The sequence below is a fragment of the Leopardus geoffroyi genome, assembly GCF_018350155.1.
Source record: "Leopardus geoffroyi isolate Oge1 chromosome D3 unlocalized genomic scaffold, O.geoffroyi_Oge1_pat1.0 chrD3_random_Un_scaffold_43, whole genome shotgun sequence".
NCBI classification, from domain to species: Eukaryota; Metazoa; Chordata; class Mammalia; order Carnivora; family Felidae; genus Leopardus; species Leopardus geoffroyi.
In genome coordinates this window covers 171,187-182,541 of record NW_025543558.1, presented here as the reverse complement: position 1 = coordinate 182,541, position 11,355 = coordinate 171,187, and the positions used below count along the sequence as shown (strand labels likewise).

At 54.1% G+C, this 11,355-nt stretch overlaps 1 pseudogene; it reads left to right on the top strand.

The window, feature by feature from the left end:
* Positions 1-1,513: 1,513 nt before the first annotated feature.
* Positions 1,514-10,876, top strand: LOC123595677 (annotated as a pseudogene).
* Positions 10,877-11,355: the final 479 nt, after the last annotated feature.

Genomic DNA, 11,355 nt, shown 5'->3' with positions numbered 1-11,355 from the left:
CTGGGATGGTTCCTTCCCTCGCCGCCACAGAGAGCTTACGGCCATTGGGTCAAGGGATGGACGCCCTGACCCGTGGGCCTTGTGTGGAGGGCACAGCTGACAATCGCTGGGATTTCCTCTTCCTGTACTGTCTCTCCCGCCAGGGCCGATGTTTACTAACTGTGAAGGATACATAGTTTCTTTCTGTGGAGTAAGACTTCCCTTCTCCTTTCTGTCAGGGCATAGTTAGGTCATTCTGTGTCTTCCTGTTCAGAACCTTTGCTGGCTGATCTTTAGTTTCTGCACTTCCTAGTCCTCAGTGTTAAGTGTGAGGTTTGGAACAACAAAGTGCTTCCCTGCGTTTTACATCCAACATTCTGTTTTTTCCCCACCAAAGCTGGGCAAGCCTTAGGCATCTGAGACTTTCTGGAAACAGACCAATTCCCCACAGGTACATTAGGTTGCACACGGTTTATTAAAACTTGATTTGGTGAATCCAATTATGCTTAAAAAAGAAATGTCAATTGAGAAACAGACCAAGCACCGAGCAGATGTCCGAGGGGTGTGGCCTCTCTGAGAACACGCGTTAGCCATCCTTGGCTGTGCTCGCCCCATACCGAATGTTCCGGGGCTTGCAGGCCTTTCCACAGACCCGCCAGGTCCCACCGAATACCCTTGACTCTCCTACCGCTACACGCTCCTCCTTGAGGCCACTCTACCCTCCTCACTGCTGCCCTTAAGGTCCTTTCTTGTGTGTCACGTCGAGTGTTCTGAATGTAATTGTGACTTCACACTTTCCTCCTCGCCTTTTGCTGGCCGAGTCCTGCCACCTCCCAGGTGGGTGCTCCGCGGTACCGGGAGGGGTCTGTCCCCACGGCCCCTGCAGAGGGGCAGCAGGCGCATGCCCAAGAGGGGTTGTTGCCTCCTTCCTGATGATGTGGCTTCACTTGATGGTGTTTCTCAACATCTCTGACGTTCTGCTTTCTCTTCCCCCCCTGTCGCTTGAGTCCTCGGTGGGAAGAAGTGGCGTGGATTCTGCTGATTCTCCTGCTTGTCTTCCTGCGGCACCTTTCCCAGTCCTGACTTGAGGCCAGCGCTGTGTCCACACCACCCGGTGCGTGGGCAGATTTCAGCGGGAGCAGGGAGGCTCCATCCTGCCCGGCTTCGGTGCTTGCTGGCCCCCGTGCCCTGTCCCTTCTCGGTGCATCTTACCTGACTCCTCTTTGAAGAACATTCATCCGTGTCCTCCCCAGCCCCCTCCCCAGGGAGTCCAGGGGGGTCTCCAGGTCCTCCACGTAGCTGCACTTACAAAGACCGCTTTTCCAAATAAAGTCACATGCACAGGTTCCAGAGATTTGCACATAGACGGGACCACCTCCCCAGTCCACCTGTTTCCGGAGAAGGCCTGCTCTGCCCGGTCCTACCCCGGAGGCATCAGGGTGGGGAGGACGGGCCCAACCCTCCCACGGGGAAGAGGACTCTCGGGTCACACGACAGGCCCTAGACTGTCCGGGAAGAAAGCGGAAGATGGAGAATGGTCAAGAGGACCTCTGGCGTGCATCAGGATTACTGCCGGTTGATGTTCTCACTCGAGCGTGCTGGGCCTCTCCTAGCCACGAGCGTGCGTGTGCCTGCTGGGGGTGAGTGTTCTCTGCTTTGGTAGAAGGCACTGTCAGGGACCCCTGAGACAGGAAGCACTCTGGAAAGGCACTAGGACGTGCGGGGGAGACAGTGATGCAAGAGGAAACCATCCTGCCCACACGTGAGAGGAAGCAGCATCAGGCCTGGATGCCAGGATGCCAGCCAGGCTGGGCTGTGGTGAGGGCCAGGTGCAGGGAGGCCTGTGTCCCACTGTGCCGCCTCCAAGGCCTCCGTCCGCTGTGAGCCATGGGCATGGGGGCCGCCCACAGGGTTTCGGGGCGCACACACCAGAGCACATCCAGCAGTTAGAGGGTAGGTCAGCCTCTCCTGCGCAACCGGTGGCTGCCGTCCCACTTGCTTGGATTGTTTTCAGTGCGTCCGGGCAGCCATCCTTAGAGGAGGAGAACACAACCTTTCTCCACTGGTGCTGAGGGGAGGCCCACAGCCTAGTCTCCGTGCTTCAGGGCCACGGCTCTGGTTTTCAGGCCAGGATGCTCACGGAAAATTAAGTAAAAGCTATGTGTGAACATTTTCAGGAGAATAATAATGTCAATTAATTTAAAATTTTTGAATTAGGGTAGCCTGGGTGGCTCAGTTGGTTGAGCGTCTGACTCTTGACCTCGGCTCAGGTCACGATCTCATGGTTTGTGGCTTTGAGGCCCGCATCGAGCCCTGGGCTGACAGCACAGACCCTGCTTGGGATTCTCTCTCTCCCCTCCCCCACTCACGCAGGTGCTCTGTCTCAAAATAAAGTTAACAAAAATAAGAAATTTTTTTCACTTGTAATTAAAGCAGTGAGTAAGGCATTGTCACATTGCAAAAACACAGGGCTAAGGTTGTCTTAGTCTCCAACATCTTATTTTCTTTTTTATTCATGTTAATTTTCAAACCCACGGGGCTGTGGGTGTGCATTTGGTGGCCCGGCTGCTCAGCCCCCCAAGCTTAGAGCTGTCACACTGTGGCCAGAGAACTTGTTGGGTGGCCTCTGAGAGCCGTTCTCCCAAGCTTCCGTGACCCCGGGCCCTGCTCTTTCAGATGTGGAATATTAGGAAGGCCACACCATGTCCATTCCCCAGGAAGAGGGGGTGCTGATGAGATCCATGGGAGACTGACCCTATTTTGTGGTATGAGTCACCAGTGTCCTTCTGTCTCCCTTTTCCCAAAGGTGATTTTCCTCTTGTTTTCATTTGGCTTGTCTGTGTTTCTTACAATCCCCTGTGTACCCCCTTACAATCACTCCTCATTGACTACACTTTTCTGAATGATGTCAGTGGAAAAGAGCAGAGATGGGGGTCAAGACCGTGAAAGTTTCTGGGCACCATGAGCACATCAAGGAAGAGACTATCTTAATGCTGGTGTGAAATTGGTCTTTTGAAGGGCAGAGACACAGACCAGGGGGAAACAGTTTTCCTGTGAACCCACACTGGCACGACTTGGTCTGTCTTGGGAGCTGATGTTCCCACAACACGTGACTCCGTGCTTCTATACGTGTGTTTGCATAGGTACGTGGTGGCTTAGAATCTCCCATCACAAACAGTTCCTGTATTGATGATTCTAGCATCTTGTCTTCAAGAGCGGAGATTTCATCAAGGGACTCGGTCACCTACGCTCTCCGCAAGTGGGCGTTCCTGCCACACACCATGTCTTTGAATACGTTCCACCTTAAACTCCCCTCCACGACTCTAATTTTCCTGCTTTGTCACTGCGCGTGGGGTATACTGGAGAGCTGCTTTCTAAGTCCCATGTTCTCATGAAAAGCCCCAAATAGGAGAGCCGAGGGATTGTCCCGTGGGAGAGCGGGCCCTGCACCTGACTCCGCATGACCTTATGCAGCCACCTCTCCCGGTGGTGTTTCCTAGTCAGCAAGTGTAGGCAAAAGGAACCTTGAAACTGTGCTCAGACTTTTCTTTACGCTGCACCGGCTTCCGATTGGACCTTCCCGTCCCTACTGTGAGGGACCATCCCTCTCATCTGTTTGGGTCACCTGCGGTGCTTGACTTCCTTGGCCCCAATATCTTTCAGGAAAATGAAGCTGTTCTTGGCTGAGGCAGTGCCAGGAAATCATCCCCAAAAGAGGTGAAGTCTGTAGTGTGGGTATTTTAGACACAAGTGTACGTTCCTCCGTGACTTGCTGAGCCCACACCTTCCACAGAAGCCACGTGAGGATGTCGAGGCCCTGGGAGCCGACTCCCGAGCCGGTGAAGTCACCATCGCTCTCATCGTCGTTTCTGTTCCCGTGGCTTTGAAACATGCTGGATGTTGGGAGAACCCCTGGGACAGTCGTGGGCACCCTGTGGCCGTTCCAGGTGTTGGAGCCGGTTCTACCCCCGTCGCCATTCCCAAGGACACTGGGCAGTGGCCAGGGCTGGTTTGCTTTTTCGCTATACTCTGGGATTGCCATCCAGATGTGTGGACGTGGTGACCCGTGGACAGCCCTGTGGGGTGGCCTTTGTGCCATTTTGTGGTCCCCTGATTGTGACAGCTCTAAAGGCTTCTTGACCTGCCATATTTTGACCACAGCTTGTGATCTGCTTCACTATTCCCAGTGTTAAATGTAGAAAGGGGCTTTAGATGATAAATTCTGATAGTGTCTTGTGTCACCTTCGAATATGTAAGAACATGTAAACCCAGTAGTACTTCAAGTAAAGAGATGCTGTCTAAACGTTTTGCCTCACTGTCTTTGACTAGCGTCCTCAGAGTCTCTGCGATGTGGGATTGTTGACTTGCTTTCCACCTCTGCTATGAGCTGAGGCTTGCAAAAGTGCTTCTCCTAATCCCGCTACCTGATGAAAGAGAACCTTTTCACCATATGAATATAGAAAATTCCAAGTTTCGTACACCTACTGTTGGATTTGGGATGACTCACTGGCCCGGAGCACATTAGTTTCTGTTTTCCCTGTAAACTTGACTCTGAGCCCTACTGACAAGATGGGCCTGGCAGACTAAGGGGAGACTGGCAAAGGCAGGGACTGGGGGTGTGGAGGAATGGGGCCTAGTGGTGTAGAGATCCCACCACGTGACCTCACGTGTCATCTTAGAAGGCACCGACGCCCTCCCACCATTCCCAGTTCTTTCTCTTCTCTTCTCTTCCTTTCCCTTCCCTTCCCTTCCCTTCCCTTCCCTTCCCTTCTTTCCCTTCAAGCATACACAAGTTGAGAGAGAATGATTTTTAAGAACACCAGACCCTCAAGGAAAAGAGCTTGAAAGAGGAACAAAAGCCTCTCGTGGTTATGGCAGGAAGTTCGGCATGTGGCAGGACTGGATGGACAAGGTCGGTGTTGGCAGCACGTGCCGGTTCGCTGCGGGCACAGAGTTGGCGAAGTAGGGGCTCAGACTTCTTGCAGAAGAGCTTTGAGTCCATGCGGTGAAGGTGAGATCCTCCTCTGTTGACTGACCTTTCTCATGAGGTGTTCCTACGTTTTAGAAGCTCTTTTAGGATTCTCACGTGTGCCGGGGTGTGGGCAATGTGGCAGAAGGCCTTACTGGGGGGCGGTGGGGGGGCTCTGGGTGGAGGACAGAAGCCCAGAAGCATCTTGAGTGTGGGTGTTGGTGTCACTGCTGCCCCCAGTTCACCACGAGCCTAATATGAGCAGGTCTGCAGACCAGAACCAGATCAGCGACTCTCCTTCACGGCGCAGGCGAGCCTTCAGCCAGCTGGTGCCAGAACCAGATCTGGGGCTGTTCTTCAGTGGGCGGGCGAGGCTTCAGCCAGAAGGTGCTTTGCCGTTCTTCAGGCATTGATGACCTTGACAGAACAGTCTAACCCGGCCCTCTGTATAGAGTCACTTCCCGTGAGTCCGGGAGACAGCACTCACTGAGGACAGTGGGCGAGCCTCCTCTGCCATCCAGCTAGAGGGTTCAGCATGGTTGACTGCACACATCAGCCTTTGGTGGCACTTTGCATCCTCTGTCCTGAGACACCCGGAGCTCGTCCGCTCTATTCCGCGCCCCATGCAAGAGACGACGGTGTAGGGGTTGGTGTGTTACATGTTTCTCCAGGGAGGTACCTGTGTACATTCTGCAGACCTCCCTGTAGAGGTGAATTTCCCAGTTTGAGCAGTGTCTCTTATTCTGACCCAACAGATGTGTGCCTCTGCTCTGCATAGAAGGGCAGCCATCAGCTGATACGGAATTTCGGGTCTATAATTCTAACCTGTCCCTTGTAATTGCAGATGCTGCTCAGATCGGGCTCAGTGTTGCGCCAAGTGCAGAACTGCACCACTGGGTCACAGTGAGCCACGCTGAACTGTGTTCACACAGAGCAGATATTTGGGGCGTCCTAGGGGCACCGCACACCAGGTCTGGAATTTGCCTACGCTGGGGTTGGACCAAGAGTGAGCTACAGGAAACAGACAGGGACGTTTCCTGGTGTGACTGACATTCCCGGAGATATCTAGACAGGCAGAGTGGGGAGTGGAATCATCTTTGGATTCGACAAAGCTGCCTGGTTGCCTTTTGCAGTACAGACAACCCGTCACCCCCGTGTGCTTCGGACAGTGAGGGAAACAGGTAGAGGCCTTTCGTTCCTGAAACGAAGCCTGTGCCCATGGGGTTGTAGGGATTTGAAACGGAGAGAAATTCGTGGTCTGTCTGGGTCTCTGGCTCTGGGTTGGCAAAATGACTCATTGGGGGCAAACAATGAATCTATCAAGGAGAAGCTTGATGGCAGTACCAACAAAGCTGTCACTGCTGGCTTCTCTGCTTCTGTTGTCCTCTCAACACCTCGGGCTCTGGCCTTACTAGGCCCCAAAGCTTCCCTGAGGAGCCCTCCTTCCCGCCAGCCTGTCTGCAGCTGCCTTTCCCCGGTGTCTTCTGCCTGTGGTCCTTCACTCACCCTGGACATTACTGTATTTCCGTGGAGGCTCTCTGGGGCTGGGACCTGTCCTCCTTACGTCGTGCCTGGCCTGGCACTGTGCAGGCGCTCAGCGATATCTCATGAGTTACCAGCCGGTGCAGTGATGGTACCCAGACAGCTGACGGAAATGCCCAGGTGTCTACACCTGGTAGAGTGGGGAGACTGCCCTTACAGATGAATTTGGTGGGGTGCTGCCATGGGCTCACAGCCCCTCTCTCCGTGCCACCCTGCACCTGTAGGCAAGCTTGGCTTCCAGCTCTTCCAGATTGGACCAACTTGTCAGAAATCTAGGTGGCTCAGTCTATCATGTGTCTGACTCCTGGTTTCGGCTCAGGGCATGATCTCACGGTTCCTGGGTTCGAGCACTGCATCGGGCTGTCTGCTGTCAGTGCAGAGCCTCCTAGGGATTCTCTCTCTCTCGATATCTCTGCCCTCCTTGAAATGCTCTGTCTTTGTCTCACGCAAAATAAAAAATAAAGATAAAAAAATGAGACTCAAAAACACGTAACTCTGAAGTTATTTGTAACCTGTCCTCTCTGAGTTGGAAAGAGCCCTGAGATCCCTGGGTTAAGATTTGAGGAGAATGTGATGGAGTCTCGGAGAGCAAAACTCTGCTCAGGCAGGCACGTGTTTGCACGAGTGTGGCCTGGGCAGGTGTGGCAGCCTCCAGGCCCCAGTCTGCACTGCTGTCTGGTATCCTGCCCTTGTCTGCGGGTGAGCCAGTGAGGCGGACCTCATTCCTGCTCTCGCTCCTGGACTCGTTCCTGGCCTTGGCCCAACCCCCTGCCTGGACCATGAGACTTGGCTTCCAGACCACACCCTCCCTGGTGCTGATGCCTAGTTATACGCATGATTTTCTCAGTTGGATCAACCTGTTTTGATTAAAAAAAAAAAAAAAAACTTGGAAAAATTGCCACTCTGCATCTCTGGCAGTACTCTTAGAAAAGCTCTCTTACAACTTCTTTCTGCTAAGTTTTGTGCTGGGGAGTCCCTTCCGCAGGCTGTCCTCCAGGGGAGCTTTGTCAGCACTTTTGAGTGGAAGCCTGGAGGCTGTGGGAGGCCAGTGTGCCTCAGGTGTCCAGGCAGCATGGACATCAGAGCAGAGCCGGGGAGGGGAGAGAGTGGCGGGGCTCCGAAGTTTGGAATAAACCTCGCCGCTCTCTCCCTTGAACTGTGCTGACAAGGGCCTCCTGATTTCCTCTTCACCCAGGCTCCTCCTGACCCAGGTATCTTGTAGGGCCCCGGAGAGACCAGGTGGAGGGGTGTCTATGCGCCGTGTCCCAGGCAGTAAGAGGGAAGGTTCAGATGCCCGCACTGGGTCACACATCTGGGCCGTCCACACTGGGGACAGAGCCTGGTGCTGGGAGGCCAGGCAGGGCCGGGGGCTGCCTGGGAGCTCGGTAGTCCATATTTTCAGCTTTGGAGGATGTGGCACATCTGGCATTTACTGAATTTGGTGGGCAGGTCTCAGAAACGGGCTTATATATAAATGCTAGGTGGGGGCTGCATTCCAGAAGCTTTGTTTACAAAGTGCTGTGGTGCCCGGTGCGGCACGGAGGCTATGGGTGGCTGGTCCCACCGAGGCCAGAGTGGCGGGAAGCCTAGACTTTCCTGCGTGGCACACCCTGTATGTGGATAGAGCGGGCGTTGCAGTTGCAGTTTCTGTGTAGAGTGGTGGAGTGCATGGTGTCGCCAAGAGCGTGAGTCTGTCTCCGCCTGTCGCCGCAAATCTCTGGTCCTCATTCCTACGCCACACGGTAGGCAAGTGCCTCGCTTTACAGAGCTAGTGATTGTATCGCCATCTGTGGGTGCCAGGTGTCAGACTCGGCTGTGGATGGTCCCGGCCTCGCGGCCCTTTCCCCCTGCCCCTCAGATCACAAGCCCCACCTGGTAGGGTCTTGGGTGGCTTCGGGGATCCCTCCTCCACCAGCTTGCACACAGAGCCTGTTCCCAGGAGGAGCCCTGGTGTGGACAAAGGTGGGGGCCTGTTCCCCGAGGACCATGCCCGGGGGTGTCTGATACAGCTGCCATGCCCGGCAGCTGACACCTTTGCTCTGCGACCTGTTTCAGTCAGCTGTCGGCCACGAGTATCAGTCGAAGCTCTCCAAGCACTCGTCCCAGGTCCACTCCATCAGGGGCATTCGAGGCGAGTTTGGTGTCCAGGTGGACAGAGTTGACCAGGTGAGTGAGGCGTCATGGGAACCAGAGTGCAGGTGATGGAGCCCCTCCCTCTAGACCAGGGTATGCACTGGGCCTCTCGAGATAGCGCCTCGACTCAGGCCTGTGGGGTGGCCGTCCAGGTGCAGAGCTTCTAGAAGCCCCCCGCCCCAGTCCCTGACTCTGAGATGATTTTCCAGGTTAAGAAGTGAGAAGAGGAACACTGTTTCTTGTAGAAATCCCCCACATTGGTATCAACAGATCAGATAGACCAGGGACAGACAGCCTTCCACTGCCTAAGACTGTGCCCGTGGGGACCATTTCTAGCCAGCCTCCCTGCATGGGTATCACTGTGACCCGGTGGTGTTCAGGGCAGACATGGCAGAGTGCCGCACACGTGCCCGTTTCCAGGGCTAAGGCCCGGTGTCCTGGCGCCTCTGGCCTCAGTCTCTCAGTCTCGGACTGAGGGTCGTGTATACCCTGTTTTACATCACAGCAGTTGGGTTTTGGAGTTAACCCTCTGTCTGCATTCAGGCTTTACTACGTGTCAGCTGTGGTTCTGCGCTAACTGCCTGTAAAACGGGGCGACGGGGATTCCTGTCTCCTAGGGCCGTGTGCGCAGATGCCCCCCCACCATGCCCGTTGTCGTTACTGATGATAGTATTGTTCTTGGAAGAGCTCTTGGAAAAGCAGGTGTGGGTGTGGCGGGAGGGGGTCGCCGAGGGTTGGCATTGTGGGGCTGAGGTCCACGAGCACAACTTGCCGTGCAGGGCCTGCGGGTGGCTACCGGTCCACCCGCACTGCCTACTGGGCGTTGCAGAATGTTTCATGGCCGAAAGTTTCCATCCCCAGAGCTTTGGGCGTGACGTAGGCCTGCCTGTGGCTTAGGAAAGCAGAGGTCAAAAAATAACACGGTTTGCGGTTTCAAACCTTTCACATGCATTCTGGGATCAGATGACCCGTTTTGGAGACCTCTAAAAACGTGTTTCCCTTCTGGTGGTAATTGCACTCTGCTGTGGGCTTTGAATAGCAGGGGAAAACTGAGAAACACGCCTCTCAGAAAGGTAAGGCCTGAGGCCAGTCGAGCGGGGGGAGAGGCCAATGTCCCCGGAGGTGGTTTCCTGGCGAGTGCAGTGTCTCCTCTGGGGAAGACTGTGCTCTCCGGGTGCGTGGGTCCTGTGTCACTGCCACGGAAGCTGTCTTTCTGAGCAGTGTTCCCTGGACAGTCGGCTCTGGGGCCCGGTCAGTGAAGAGCTCACTTCCCCCCCGACAATGTAAACCCGAGCCTTTCAATTAATGATGGTTCACTTTGACTGGACACGGGTGCTCTCTAATAGGTCATTGGCTGACCTTTCAGTTGTGCCCATGTTTTAGAACCTTTTTTACCAATGAAAGAGTGTCACCTTCTCAGAGGACTTGATGTGTCTTGAGCAAGCCGGTTACTTCCGCCTCTTGCTTGTCATCAGATGAGCCAGGGCGCGGGTGCTGTGGCCAGGTGTGGGCATTTCCTGTCCCTTTGGAAAGGGATGGTAAGTGCGTAGCTTCCAAAGGGTTCCTTTCCCGAATGGGAACGCGGCTCGTTTCTGCCCCAGGAAGCAGGTGCCCATCACAGGCTTGGGGTCCTCGCTGCCCAGCGCACAAGTTGTAGGCCGAGGCCGGCTCACTGGTGTGTGACCGTGGGTGGTGTTTTCAAACGTGTGCGTCCTGTCCTGGCGACTCCTAATTCCGGAATGTTGCTGTCGTGAGCGATAGACGAGAGACCAGTCCATCGTCGGTCTCTGTCCCCGAGCCCTGTCCAGTCCCCTCAAATTACTCGAGCGACTTTGGCATCAAGTACAGCCTGAAGGCAAAGCACGTGGACAAGAGTGTCGTGGACTTCAATTTCCAGGGCATGACCGAGAAACACGAGTCACAGAAAGGTCAGCCTGTGGCAGCACGTCCTCACCGCTTGGGGCCCCCTCGTGTGGGACGCCTCCTGCGTCCCCAGAACAGGACCCGGGGAGACAGGCCCACATTACACTCACGCAGCCTTTTTACGTGAGCGTGTGAGAGCACTCCTGTCTCTTCCATGGGTTTAGGGGGATTGTCGTCCTTCGGATGGCAGCTCAGCCCCAGTCCTGTGAAGGGCCCAAGTCTCCCAAGCTACTTCCTTCTTCTCTGGACCATGGGATCCAGGCGCTATGCAGGTTTTGAAGTTAAAAATCTTGTTCTCTTGTGTCATAGACATAAGTGATTATTAAGAAGCGTAAATTTCTAGAAGAGGAATTGCCGGGTCGCAGAAGGTGGAATGTAAAATTTTGGTGGATGCTGCCAGATTGTCCCTGCAGGCACTGCTGGTTTTCCTGTCCCTTGTTAAAATCCCTGCCAGGCATCAGTTATACACTGATGTGTGCATGCGGGGTGTGTTAGAGACGCAGTACCCTCCCGCAGAGGCTGCAGACTGTTGGCTCTTTTGCAATGTTTAATTTCGCGTGCATGTTAAAATGTTCATAAAGATTTTATCCTTTTTAAGTCATCCGTACACACGTGTGCTGCTCAAACATACAACCCCTATATCACAAGTCAATAGCTCGCACAACTGAGTCACCAGGAGTCCATGCACGTTTAAATTTTTGTGTGATTTTATTGGTTTGTTTGTTTATTTATTTATTCATTTATGTATGTATGTATGTGTGTATTCATGCATTTATTTATTTATTTATTTATTTCTAATAAGCTGGGAA